Genomic DNA, 13,652 nt, shown 5'->3' on the forward strand with positions numbered 1-13,652 from the left:
AGAAGTTTGGAACTCTCTTCCACAAACTGCAATTGATACTAGCTCAATTGCTAAATTTAAATCTGAGATAGATAGCTTTTTGGCAACCAAAGGTATTAAGGGATATGGGCCAAAGGCAGGTATATGGAGTTAGATCACAGATCAGCCATGATCTTATCAAATGGCGGAGCAGGCACGAGGTGCTGAATGGCCTACTCCTGTTCTTATGTTCCTATAAACCAAAGTATGAAGACGGCATAGCTATGAGAGAGTTTAATCCTGCTTGGGAAGAACAATTTTTGTTCTCACTTACTGCAGGTAAAATGTCGAGGCCAATTTGTTTGATTTGTGATGCCACTGTGGCTGTCCCAAAAAAAATTAATGTGGAAAGGCATTTTGAACAGAAGCATGGAGAATTCAAGTTAAAATATCCAGTTGGTTCAACTGTACGCGCAGATTTTAGTTCCAAGAAAAAGGCATGTCTCGCAGAGCAACTGGGGTTCTTTGTTAGAAAAAGAGAGGAATTGGTGTCTATGGTGAGAGTATCGGATGAGATTTCTCTCCTGCTATGCAGGAAGAAGTGACGTAACATTGAAGGAGAACAGGTTGTTAAAGGGTGTGTGCAAATTTTTGCTGCACGTGCTGGTGATCCCAAAATAAAATCGATGGTAAATTAAATTGCACATTCCTGGAACACCATCATGAGAAGAATTGGTGAAATGTCTGCTGACGTCACAGAACAAATTAAGTTTCATGTTTCTGCTTGTAAATATTTTTCGCGAGCAATGGATGAAAGCTGTGATTCTACTGATGAGTACAGTTTAGTATTTTGGTCAGGTGTATAAATGAGAACTTCGATGTGATTGAAGACCTTCTATCTTTGCGTCCTCTTATTTCCACCACGGGAGAGGACACATTTACAAAACTGAAGAAATGTGGTATAGGAACATAGGAACAGGAGTAGGCCATTCAGCCCCTCGAGCCTGCTCCGCCATTTGGTGATCTGTGATCTAACTCCATATACCTGCCTTTCGCCCATATCCCTTAATACAAAAAGCTATCTATCTCAGATTTAAAATTAGCAATTGAGCTAACATCAATTACCATTTGCGGAAGAGAGTTCCAAACTTCTACCACCAGCATCGACCAAGCTTCCCCTGGTACCACGGTTGCAACCACAGGGAAGTCTATCGTCAATTTGTCCAACCACACCCTTCAACCAGACGAAATCGAAGTTCTCAGTCGAGGGCTCAATTTCTGCCCCACTACCAAAATGGACCCCACTAGTCTCGCGGCGGACACAGAGGAATTCATCAGGAGAATGAGGCTCCGGGAATTCTACCACAAACCCCAAGATTTCAGCAGCGAACCCAATGAGACAATCAACGATCCGGAACAGCAGACAGAGGGATCCGCGGTACAGCAACCGAAGAGGAAAGAGTCTCACTGGACTCCTCCGGAGGGTCGCTGCCCTCAGCTTGACATGTATGCTCAAGCTGTCAGGAAATGCGTCTATGCCAGATTCATCAGCTGCACTCGGAAGACAGTCCAGAATGTCACCCGAGCACAACGCAACGCCATCAAAGCTCTCAAGACCAACCGCAACATCGTCATCAAACCAGCGGACAAAGGAGGAGCCATAGTCATACAGAACAGAACAGACTATTGCAAAGAAGCATACCGACAACTGGACAACCAGGAACACGACAGACGGTTACCCACAGACCCGACCAAAGAACACACCCATCAGCTCAACAAACTGATCAAGACCTTCGATCCAGACCTTCAAAACATCCTATGCACTCTCATCCCACGTACTCCCCGCGTGGGAGACTTCTACTGCCTCCCAAAGATACACAAAGCCAACACACCCGGACGTCCTATCGTATCAGGCAAAGGAACCCTGTGTGAGAACCTCTCTGGATACATCGAGGGCATCCTGAAACCCATCGTACAGGGAACCCCCAGCTTCTGTCGCGACACTACAGATTTTCTACAAAAACTCAGTACCCACGGACCTGTTGAACCAGGAACACTTCTCACCACGATGGACGTCTCGGCACTATACACCAGTATCCCCCACGATGACGGCATCGCTGCGACAGCATCAATACTCAACACCAACAACAGCCAATCTCCAGACGCCATCCTACAACTCATCCGCTTCATCCTGGATCACAATGTCTTCACCTTCAATAACCAGTTCTTTACCCAAACACACGGAACAGCCATAGGGACCAAATTCGCACCCCAATACGCCAACATTTTCATGCACAAGTTCGAGCACGACTTCTTCACTGCACAGGACCTCCAACCAACACTATACACCAGATACATCGACAACATTTTCTTTCTATGGACCCACGGTGAGGAATCACTAAAGGGACTACACGATAACATCAACAAGTTCCATCCCACCATCAAGCTCACCATGGACTACTCCTCAGAATCAGTTTCTTTCTTGGACACACGAATCTCCATCAAAGACGGGCACCTCAGCACCTCACTCTACCGCAAGCCCACGGACAACCTCACGATGCTCCACTTTTCCAGCTTCCACCCTAACCACGTCAAAGAGGCCATCCCCTATGGACAGGCCCTGCGAATACACAGGGTCTGCTCAGACGAGGAGGAACGCGATGGACACCTACAGACGCTGAAAGACGCCCTAGTAAGAACGGGATATGATGCTCGACTCATCGATCGACAGTTCCGACGGGCCACAGCGAAAAATCGCGTAGACCTCCTCAGAAGACAAACACGGGACGCAACCAACAGAGTACCCTTCGTCGTCCAGTACTTCCCCGGAGCGGAGAAACTACGCCATGTTCTCCGCAGCCTTCAACATGTCATCAATGATGACGAACACCTCGCTATGGCCATCCCCACACCTCCACTACTCGCCTTTAAACAGCCACCCAACCTCAAACAAACCATCGTTCGCAGCAAATTACCCAGCTTTCAGGAGAACAGCATCCACGACACCACACAACCCTGCCACGGTAACCTCTGCAAGACATGCCAGATCATCGACACAGATACCACCATCACACGAGAGGACACCACCCACCAGGTGCACGGTTCATACTCCTGTGATTCGGCCAACGTTGTCTACCTCATACGTTGCAGGAAAGGATGCCCCAGAGCATGGTACATTGGCGAGACCATGCAGACGCTGCGACAACGGATGAACGGACACCGCGCAACAATCGCCAAACAGGAGGCTTCTCTCCCTGTCGGGGAACACTTCAGCAGTCATGGACATTCAGCCACCGACCTTCGGGTAAGCGTACTCCAAGGCGGCCTTCGAGACACACGACAACGCAAAATCGTCGAGCAGAAATTGATAGCCAAGTTCCGCACCCATGAGGACGGCCTCAACCGGGATCTTGGGTTCATGTCACACTACACGTAACCCCACCAGCGAATAAATGTTATCTGTTTTTAATATAATGGGTCATTGACTGTCTTCCTTCTCTCTCTCTCTCTTTTTTTTTGGGGGTTTGTATATTCGGTGGCCTTTTAGGTGACACCTTTCTGTCTGCTCACTGTGATTGCCTTGGCAACGGGCAGTAATCACCAGGCATTGTTCTGTGATTTTCAAATGCGAAGGATTCGAAAATTTCATTTCCACACCATTCACCTGAGGAAGGAGGAAGCCTCCGAAAGCTTGTGGAATTTAAAATAAATTTGTTGGACTATAACTTGGTGTTGTAAAATTGTTTACAATTAACATAACTCATCAGCGTGTTAACATAGGGATGGCATCTGCATCTGTGCTTTACTTGTGCGATGTCTGATGTCTCTTCAGGCTCCATGCAGACAGTAGACCGTCATTTTCAGCAAGTAACAGGTACAGGCTACCTTTAAGAGATTTCAAAGAAACTTCTCCCCTTTAAGAGACTGAGCTCCCTCTGGTGGTGGAAAGTGCGAATTGCGTTGATTCCATGTGCAAGACCGATTGCAGGTAAATGCTCCCTTGAGACCAAACTTGCGTATTGCCCGCCCAGGGTCCGTTAGCACATCGCCCAGAACGGACCCTTATTCAATTTTTCCCTCCTCTGTTCCTTCATCCAAGTGATTGATATATAATGTAAATAGTTGAGGCCCCAGCACTGATCCCTGCGGCACCCCACTAGTTACAGATTGCCATTTTGAAAATGACCCTTTTATCCCGACTCTTTGTTTTCTGTTAGTTAGCCAATCCTCTATCCATACCAGTATATTACCCCCAACAGCACGAGCTCTTATCGTGTGCAGTAATCTTTTATGTGGCACCTTATTGAACCTCAAGAAAAGTTTGCAAGGGAAGGACTGCCTTTTCCCCACACTCTGTAATTCTGTGTCAACATTCAAGGCAAAACTGAAACTGTTTGTAAGTGCTTTTGGTCGAAAAAATCTTGATCATTTAAAACGTCTGCTGGAGCTAAACTCTGAGAACAATGACGACAATTTCTACATTAATTTTGAGAGATATAAGAACACTGTTTCTTCTCTAGCAGATTCATTTGAATTACGGTTTCACAGTTTCACTGATGATTAAAAAAAAGTGATACTCTTCACCAATTCATTCACCCTCTCAGATATCGAGATAGAAAGTTATCCACCAGGCCTGCAGATGGAAATTTTACAAACGAAAAATCATTCCGGGCTGCATGCCAAATTCAAAGAATTGTGCGATTCACCAATACATCGAGACTTGAAGTCACTTTGGAAGTTAGTACCACAGAATAACTTTCCCAGTTTGCATGAATTTGCTCTGTGTAATATATGTAGATTCACCGCAACCTAGATTTGTGAGCAGATTTTATCTACCGTGAGTTATTTCAAAAATAACTACCGCTCCAGACTGACAGATGACACCTCAATAATCTTCTGCAGCTAGCATGTTCAAAACTGAATCCAAATATCGACAATATTGTCAGAAGCAAGCAGCTCCAGAAGTCACAGTAAATATGTAAGATTGCCATGTTTAATTTGTAAGCCTAGTGACCATTACATAATTAGGCCAATATTGGCCCTATAACAATTGTTGGAATTATTATTATTTGTTTTATTCAGCTAAGGTTGCCAAGTTTAAAAAATTAGTATTGTTCATGACAATATTGCAAGTGGCACGCCTGTACATTCTAGTTTCATAATGTGGCACTCCCTTTCAAAAGGTTAGCGATCACTATTCAATGACCCAAACTGTTAGCCTGCCTGTTTTCTTTGCAGATATTGACTGACTTCTTGTATATTTGCACTATACTCTGGGGTGAAATACAACTTTACCAGAATCGCATTGGCCGCCCGTTATACTCCCCGCCTGATATTCCGTTCCACGGCAGTCATAAGAAAATAAGAAATAGGAGCAGGAGTAGGCCACACGGCCCTCGAGCCTGCTCCGCCATTCAATAAGATCATGGCTGATCTTCGACCCCAACTCCACTTTCCCCCCTGATCCCCATATCCCTTCATTCCCTTAGTGTCCAAAAATCTATCAATCTCAGCCTTGAATATACTCAACGACTGAACACCCACAGCCCTCTGGGGTAGAGAATTCCAAAGATTCACAACCCTCTGAGTGAAGAAATTCCTCCTCATCTCAGTCTTAAATGGCCGACCCCTTATCCTGAGACTATGCCCTCTAGTTCTAGACTCTCCAGCCAGGGGAAACAGCCTCTCTGCATCTACCCTGCCAAGCCCTCTCAGAATCTTATATGTTTCAATGAGATCACCTCTCATTTTTCTAAGCTCCTGAGAGTATGGGCCCATTCTACTCAATCTCTCCTCATAGGATAACCCTCTCATCCCAGGAATCAATCCAGTCAACGGAATTCAGTATCGGGCGGGGAGTATAACTGGCGATGCAATTCCACCCAAGTCGAATTTCACCTCCTCTGTGTTTATTTCAATATCCCAACTGCGAGCCACGCAGAAACGATCTCATTTTTCCCCCACTTTTCCAGACTTTTTCTGTTGGATTTTGACACAGCCCCAGACATTAATGGCTATTTTTTATTGTATTTCTCAACCCAGTGGGTTTTCTCATTATCGCCAATCTTCTCACTGTACAGATGTTGACAGCAACTGAACGGACTTCCACTTCACACAAGAGAAAGGTATTGCAGTATTTGAGAAAAAGTACCGACCAGGGTGGCAATGGGAGTGTTACAACTGGTCTCAGTTCCTTGGGTTGGGAAGGGGAAAATCCGCCAGCGTTCCCCTTGCTGGTGACTAACCTGCTGTAAAGTGTGAGTGTGAGAATGTTGGACGACTGACAGGTTTAGCTAGTCTGTCTGGGCTCACGCATGATTAATGTAGCAAAGATCGCCCGACAGCTTTGCAATCCAGCATGAGTTGGCAGTCGTAGGAAAGGAGAAGTTAGTGTAGAAAATAAAAATAGAGAGAAATGCTGTTAAAAGGGACTCGCAATGGCACAGGGTATTTGTGCATCAATGGACTGTGCCGGGAAATGCCAGAACACGGATTTCCTATCCCGAATCCCCGGCACAATGAATTCCTGATCAGCTCAGAGGGAAGCAGGGAAGATGGAAGGGATTAGACAGTCACTCACCTCCAGCAGCTAGGTCCAGGGTACTGCCTGAAAGCAAGTTACCTGCCTGACCTCCCAGTAATGAATGGTAGATGGGACGGGAAGAACACAAGGGAGCAGATGGTGATAAGAGATTTTTTTTAAAAGAGTCTCGCAAACAAAGAAAATAATAGAAGAAAGAATTTCCATTTCTGTAGCACCTTATCACACCTTCTGCGAGTGGCAAAGTGCTTTATTTTTGAAGTGCAGGTGCAGCAGCCAATTTGTACAGAGCAAGATCCCACAAACAGCAAATGAATGAATGAATGAATGACCAGATAATCTGTGCTTTGGTGATGTTGGTTAAAAGAGAAATGTTAGCCAGGGCACCAGGAGAATTCCCTACTCTTTTCCCCATAGTGCTATGGGATCTTATGTCTACTTGATCAGGCAAAACCTTATCTGAAAAACAGCACCCCTGACAGTGCAGCACTCCCTCAGTACTGTACTGAAGTGTCAGCCGAGATTATATGCTCAGGTTTCTAGAGTAGGGCTACTTTAGAGGTGAGAATGCGACCAATGCGACCAATGGAGCTAAATTGACATTCACAAAGGATTTTTTTTCAAAGACAGGGAGGATTTGGGTGACCGCCAGGCAGAGTAAAAGGACTAGGCAGTTAGAGCAGGAGTCCCCTGGGGCCATCTCCCTCTCAAACAGATATACCGCTTTGCATACTGTTGGGGGAGATGGCTTATCAGGGGAAAGCAGCAAGAGCCAGGTTTGGGACACCACGGGTGGCTCTGCTGCACAGGAGGGGAGGAAGAAGAGTGGCAGGGCCATAGTGATAGGGGATTCAATTGTAAGGGGAACAGATAGGCGTTTCTGCGGCCGCAAACGTGACCCCAGGATGGTATGTTGCCTCCCTGGTGCTAGGGTCAAGGATGTCACGGAGCAGCTGCAGGGCATTCTGGAGGGGGAGGGTGAACAGCCAGTAGTCGTGGTCCATATTGGTACCAACGACATAGGTAAAAAAAGGGATGGGGTCCTGCAAGGTGAATTTAAGGAGTTAGGAGATAAATTAAAAAGCAGGACTTCAAAGGTAGTGATCTCAGGATTACTACCAGTGCCACGTGCTAGTGAGTATACGAACAGGAGAATAGACAGGATGAATGCGTGGCTGCAGGGATGGTGTAGGAGGGAGGGATTTAGATTCCTGGGACATTGGGACCGGTTCTGGGGAAGGTGGGACCTGTACAAGTGTGACGGGTTACACCCGAGCAGGACCGGGACCAATGTCCTCGCGGGGGTGTTTGCTAGTGCTGTTGGGGAAGGTTTAAACTAGAGTGGCAGGGAGATGGGAACCTGAGCGGGGAGTCAGAAGGGAATCAATTTGAGAGCAGCAAGAGAGGGGAAGACCCAGGGGAAATCTACAATACAAATAGTACAAACAGTTGTTCAAGAACAAGTGAAAGGGAAAAGTGTAGAGCAGCAGAAAGAAAGTGTACTTTAGGCACGATAGATAAAATAAAAACTAGAAGGTGTAAGGCGATTAATCCAGCATCAAAGCTGTGGCAGGGGGTTGGGAACCTGAGCAGGGAGACAGAGGAAAGCGTGTCAGGAAGGGACAGAAGGTATGGAGTAAAAGGTAAAGTGTAAAAAAGGAAAAAGCAGGAACTAAGTGTCACAAAACATATTTGAAAGTTCTTTATCTGAATGCACGTAGCATTCGTAACAAAATGGACGAGTTAACGGCACAAATAACTACGTATGGGTATGATCTTGTGGCCATTACAGAAACATGGCTGCAGGGTGACAACGACTGGGAATTAAATATGCCAGGGTATTTAACAATCAGGAAGGACACGCAGGAAGGAAGGGGAGGTGGGGTGGTTATGTTAATAAGGGAAGGAATCACTGTAATACAGAAAAAAGATATTGGGACAAAGGATCAGGATAATGAAACAGTTTGGGTAGAGATAAGGAATAATAAGGGGAAAAAAACACTCGTGGGCGTAGTATATAGGCCTCCTAATAGTTGCAACTCTGCTGGAAGAAGTATTAATCAGGAAATAGTCGGGGCATGTAATAAGGGAACAGCTATAATTATGGGGGATTTTAACTATCATATTAACTGGACAAATCAAATTGGGCAGGGCAGCCTTGAGGAAGAGTTTATTGAGTGTATTAGGGATGGATTTCTTGAGCAGTATGTAACTGATCCTACAAGGGGGCAAGCAACTTTGGACCTGGTCCTGGGTAATGAGCCAGGATTAATTAATAATGTCCTAGTTAAGGATCCCCTTGGAATGAGTGACCATAACATGGTTACATTCCATATCCAATTAGAGGGTGAGAAGGTTGGTTCTCAAACAAGCGTACTGAGCTTGAATAAAGGAGACTATAATGGTATGAGAGCGGAATTAATTAAAGTGGACTGGGAAAATAGATTGAAGGGTAAGACGGTACATGAACAGTGGTGTTCATTTAAGGAGTTATTTTACAACTTTCAAAAAAAATATATTCCACTGAGGAAAAAAGGGTGTAAAAGAAATGACAGCCATCTGTGGCTAAGTAAAGAAATTAAGGATAGTATCCGACTAAAAACAAGGACATATAAGGTAGCCAAACTTAGTGGGAGGATAGAAGATTGGGAAGTCTTCAAAAGACAGCAAAAAGTAACTAAAGGATTGATTAAGAAAGGGAAGATAGATTATGAAAATAAATTAGCAAAAAATATAAAAACAGATAGCAAGAGTTTCTAGTTATATAAAAAGAAAAAGGGTGGCTAAGGCAAACGTAGGTCCCTTAGAGGATGAGACCGGGAAATTAATGGTGGAAAACATGGAGATGGCAAAAATGCTGAACAAATATTTTGTTTCAGTCTTTACGGTAGAGAACACTAAGAATATCCCAACACTGGACAAACAGGGGGCTCTAGGGGGGAGGAGCTAAATGCGATTAAAATCACTAAGGAATTGGTATTCAGTAAATTAATGGGACTCAAGGCAGATAAATCCCCTGGACCTGATGGCTTACATCCTAGGGTCTTGAGGGAAGTGGCAGTAGGGATTGTGGATGCTTTGGTAATAGTTTTCCAAAATTCTCTGGACTCGGCAAAGGTCCCGGCAGATTGGAAAACTGCTAATGTAACACCCTTATTTAAAAAGGGTAGTAGGCAGAAGGCTGGAAATTATAGACCAGTAAGCCTAACATCTGTGGTGGGTAAAATTTTGGAGTCTATTATTAAGGAGACAGTAGCGGAACATTTGGATAAACATAATTTAATAGGACAAAGTCAGCATGGCTTTATGAAGGGGAAGTCATGTCTGACAAATTTGCTTGAGTTCTTTGAGGACATAACGTACAGGGTGGATAAAGGGGAACCAGTGGACGTAGTGTATTTAGACTTCCAGAAGGCATTCGACAAGGTGCCATATAAAAGATTATTGCTCAAGATAAAGAATCACTGGATTGGGGGTAATATTCTGGCATGGGTGGAGGATTGGTTATCTAACAGGAAGCAGAGAGTTGGGATAAATGGTTCATTCTCGGACTGGAAACCAGTAGCCAGTCGTGTTCCACAGGGGTCGGTGCTGGGTCCCCAACTCTTTACAATCTATATTAACAATTTGGAGGAGGGGACCGAATGTAACATATCAAAGTTTGTAGATGATACAAAGATGGGAGGGAAAGTAGAGAGTGAGGAGGACATAAAAAACCTACAAGGGGATATAGACAGGCTGGGTGAGTGGGCGGAGATTTGGCAGATGCAATACAATATTGGAAAATGTGAGGTTATGCACTTTGGCAGGAAAAATCAGAGAGCCAGTTATTATCTTAATGGCGAGAAACTGGAAAGTACTGCAGTACAAAGGGATCTGGGGATCCTAGTGCAAGAAAATCAAAAGGTTAGTATGCAGGTGCAGCAGGTGATCAAGAAGGCCAACGGAATGTTGGCTTTTATTGCTCAGGGGATAGAATATAAAAACAGGGAGGTATTGCTGCAGTTATATAAGGTATTGGTGAGACCGCACCTGGAATACTGCATACAGTTTTGGTCTCCATACTTAAGAAAAGACATACTTGCTCTCGAGGCAGTACAAAGAAGGTTCACTCGGTTAATCCCGGGGATGAGGGGGCGGACATATGAGGAGAGGTTGAGCAGATTGGGACTCTACTCATTGGAGTTCAGAAGAATGAGAGGCGATCTTATTGAAACATATAAGATTGTGAAGGGGCTTGATCGGGTGGATGCGGTAAGGATGTTCCCAAGGATGGGTGAAACTAGAACTAGGGGGCATAATCTTAGAATAAGGGGCTGCTCTTTCAAAACTGAGATGAGGAGAAACTTCTTCACTCAGAGGGTAGTAGGTCTGTGGAATTTGCTGCCCCAGGAAGCTGTGGAAGCTACATCATTAAATAAATTTAAAACAGAAATAGACAGTTTCCTAGAAGTAAAGGGAATTAGGGGTTACGGGGAGAGGGCAGGAAATTGGACATGAATTTAGATTTGAGGTTAGGATCAGATCAGCCATGATCTTATTGAATGGCGGAGCAGGCTCGAGGGGCCGATTGGCCTACTTCTGCTCCTATTTCTTATGTTCTTATGTTCTTATGATTTCCTCTGTACACTACTCAGTAAATTGTAAACTTGTTTTTTTTTGCACACCAGCTGACAGAATCTTGTAGAAATACAAACATTCAACAGAGACAGGGATAGTTCCCTTAGATTGGAAGCTAGCTCATGTGGTTCCTATTTTCAAAAGAGGGGACAAATCAGAGCCTATCAGCCTGACCTCCGTTATTGGGAAGATGCTAGAAGGGATCGTAAAAGATGCTCTTTATGATCACTGGGAAAGGGAAGGGGCCATTAGAAACTCACAACATGACTTCTGGAAAAATAGGTTGTGCTTTACAAATTTGATAGAGTTTTTTGAGGAAGTTGCTTGGACTGTGGATGAGGGTAGTCCGGTTGACATTGTCTATCTGGACTTTCAGAAAGCCTTTGACAAGATACCTCACACTAGGTTACTTCACAAGATAGAATCTTGTGGTATCAGTAGGACTTTGAAACACTGGAATTGGCTCCAATCTCACAGCCAAAAAGTTGCAGTCAATGGTTGTGTTTCAGCCTGAAGACATGTTACTAGTGGTTTCGCCCAGGGATCGGTCCTGGGCCCGCTACTCTTCACAGTCTTTATTAATGACCTGGACAGTGGTGTTGGGAGTATGGTAAGTTTGCAAAATCTGTGCAAGGATTAAGACAGTAGAAGAGTGCAATCAAATGCAAAAAGATTTAGATGTACTGGGGAGTGGGCCACACAATGTCAAATGGCATTTAATTTAGATAAATATAGTGTAATGCATGTTGGTAGGGCCAACACAGAATACACGTAGCATTTGCAGGGAACAATACTGAAAGAGGTTGAGAGAGACAAAGATCTTGGTGTTATTGTGCACAGATCACTAAAGGTTTGTGACCAATGCAGAGAAACTATAGCTAAAGCTAACAAGATATTGTGTTGTATTAACAGTACTATTCAGTATAAATCAAAGGACACATTTTGTCACTGTATAGGTCGCTAATCAGACCGCATCTAGAATACTGTGCCCAGTTTTGGTCCCCCCACTTGGTGGGTGATACAGTGGCCTTGGAAAAGATCCAGAGGAGAGCTACAAGAATGATTCCCAGCTTAAAGAACCTCAGCTACTCAGATAGGCTCAAGGACCTCGGTCTGTTTACATCTAAATTCGCACCCCAATACGCCAACATTTTCATGCACAAGTTCGAGCAGGACTTCTTCACTGCACAGGACCTCCAACCAACGCTATACACCAGATACATCGACAACATTTTCTTCCTATGGACCCACGGCGAAGAATCACTGAAGAGACTACACGATAACATCAACAAGTTCCATCCCACCATCAAACTCACCATTGACTGCTCCTCAGAATCGGTTTCTTTCTTGGACACACAAATCTCCATCAAAGACGGGCACCTCAGCACCTCACTCTACCGCAAGCCCACGGACAACCTCATGATGCTCCACTTTTCCAGCTTCCACCCCAACCACGTCAAAGAGGCCATCCCCTATGGACAGGCCCTATGAATACACAGGATCTGCTCAGACGAGGAGGAACGCGATGGACACCTACAGACGCTGAAAGACGCCCTCGTAAGAACGGGATATGACGCTCGACTTGTCGATCGACAGTTCCGACGGGCCACAGCGAAAAATCGCATAGACCTCCTCAGAAGACAAACACGGGACGCAACCAACAGAGTACCCTTCGTCGTCCAGTACTTCCCCGGAGCGGAGAAACTGCACCATGTTCTCCGCAGCCTTCAACATGTCATCGATGACGACGAACACCTCGCTAAGGCCATCCCCACGCCTCCACTACTCGCCTTTAAACAGCCACCCAACCTCAAACAGAACATCGTTCGCAGCAAGTTACCCAGTTTTCAGGAGAACAGCGTCCACGACACCACACAACCCTGCCACAGCAACCTCTGCAAGACATGCCAGATCATCGACACAGATACCACCATCACACGAGAGGACACCACCCACCAGGTACATGGTTCATACTCCTGTGACTCGGCCAACGTTGTCTACCTCATACGTTGCAGGAAAGGATGCCCCGGAGCATGGTACATTGGCGAGGCCATGCAGACACTGCGACAACGGATGAACGGACACCACGCAACAATCACCAGACAGGAGGGTTCCCTCCCAGTCGGGGAACACTTTAGCAGTCAAGGACATTCAGCCACCGATCTTCGGGTAAGCGTTCTCCAAGGCGGCCTTCGAGACACACGACAACGCAAAATCATCGAGCAGAAGTTGATAGCCAAGTTCCGCACCCATGAGGACGGCCTCAACCGGGATCTTGGGTTCATGTCATGCTACACGTAACCCCACCAGCAAAATGGGGGAAAAAAATTATGTTTTTAATATTCTCTCTCTCTCTCTCTCTCTCTGCCATTTGGGTTTCTTTCTGTCTGTCTGTGTAATTGACACAATGTATATCCAGTGTACTGGGACGTGCTGTTCTCCGTGACTGGCCTGTTTGAATAACAACGACACCTTTTGATTGGTGTGATGCTGTCCCAGCCTAGTATAAGATATGCGATTTGAGAACCTTTTC

This window comes from Heptranchias perlo, chromosome 33 (genome assembly GCF_035084215.1).
Source record: "Heptranchias perlo isolate sHepPer1 chromosome 33, sHepPer1.hap1, whole genome shotgun sequence".
Taxonomy (NCBI): Eukaryota; Metazoa; Chordata; class Chondrichthyes; order Hexanchiformes; family Hexanchidae; genus Heptranchias; species Heptranchias perlo.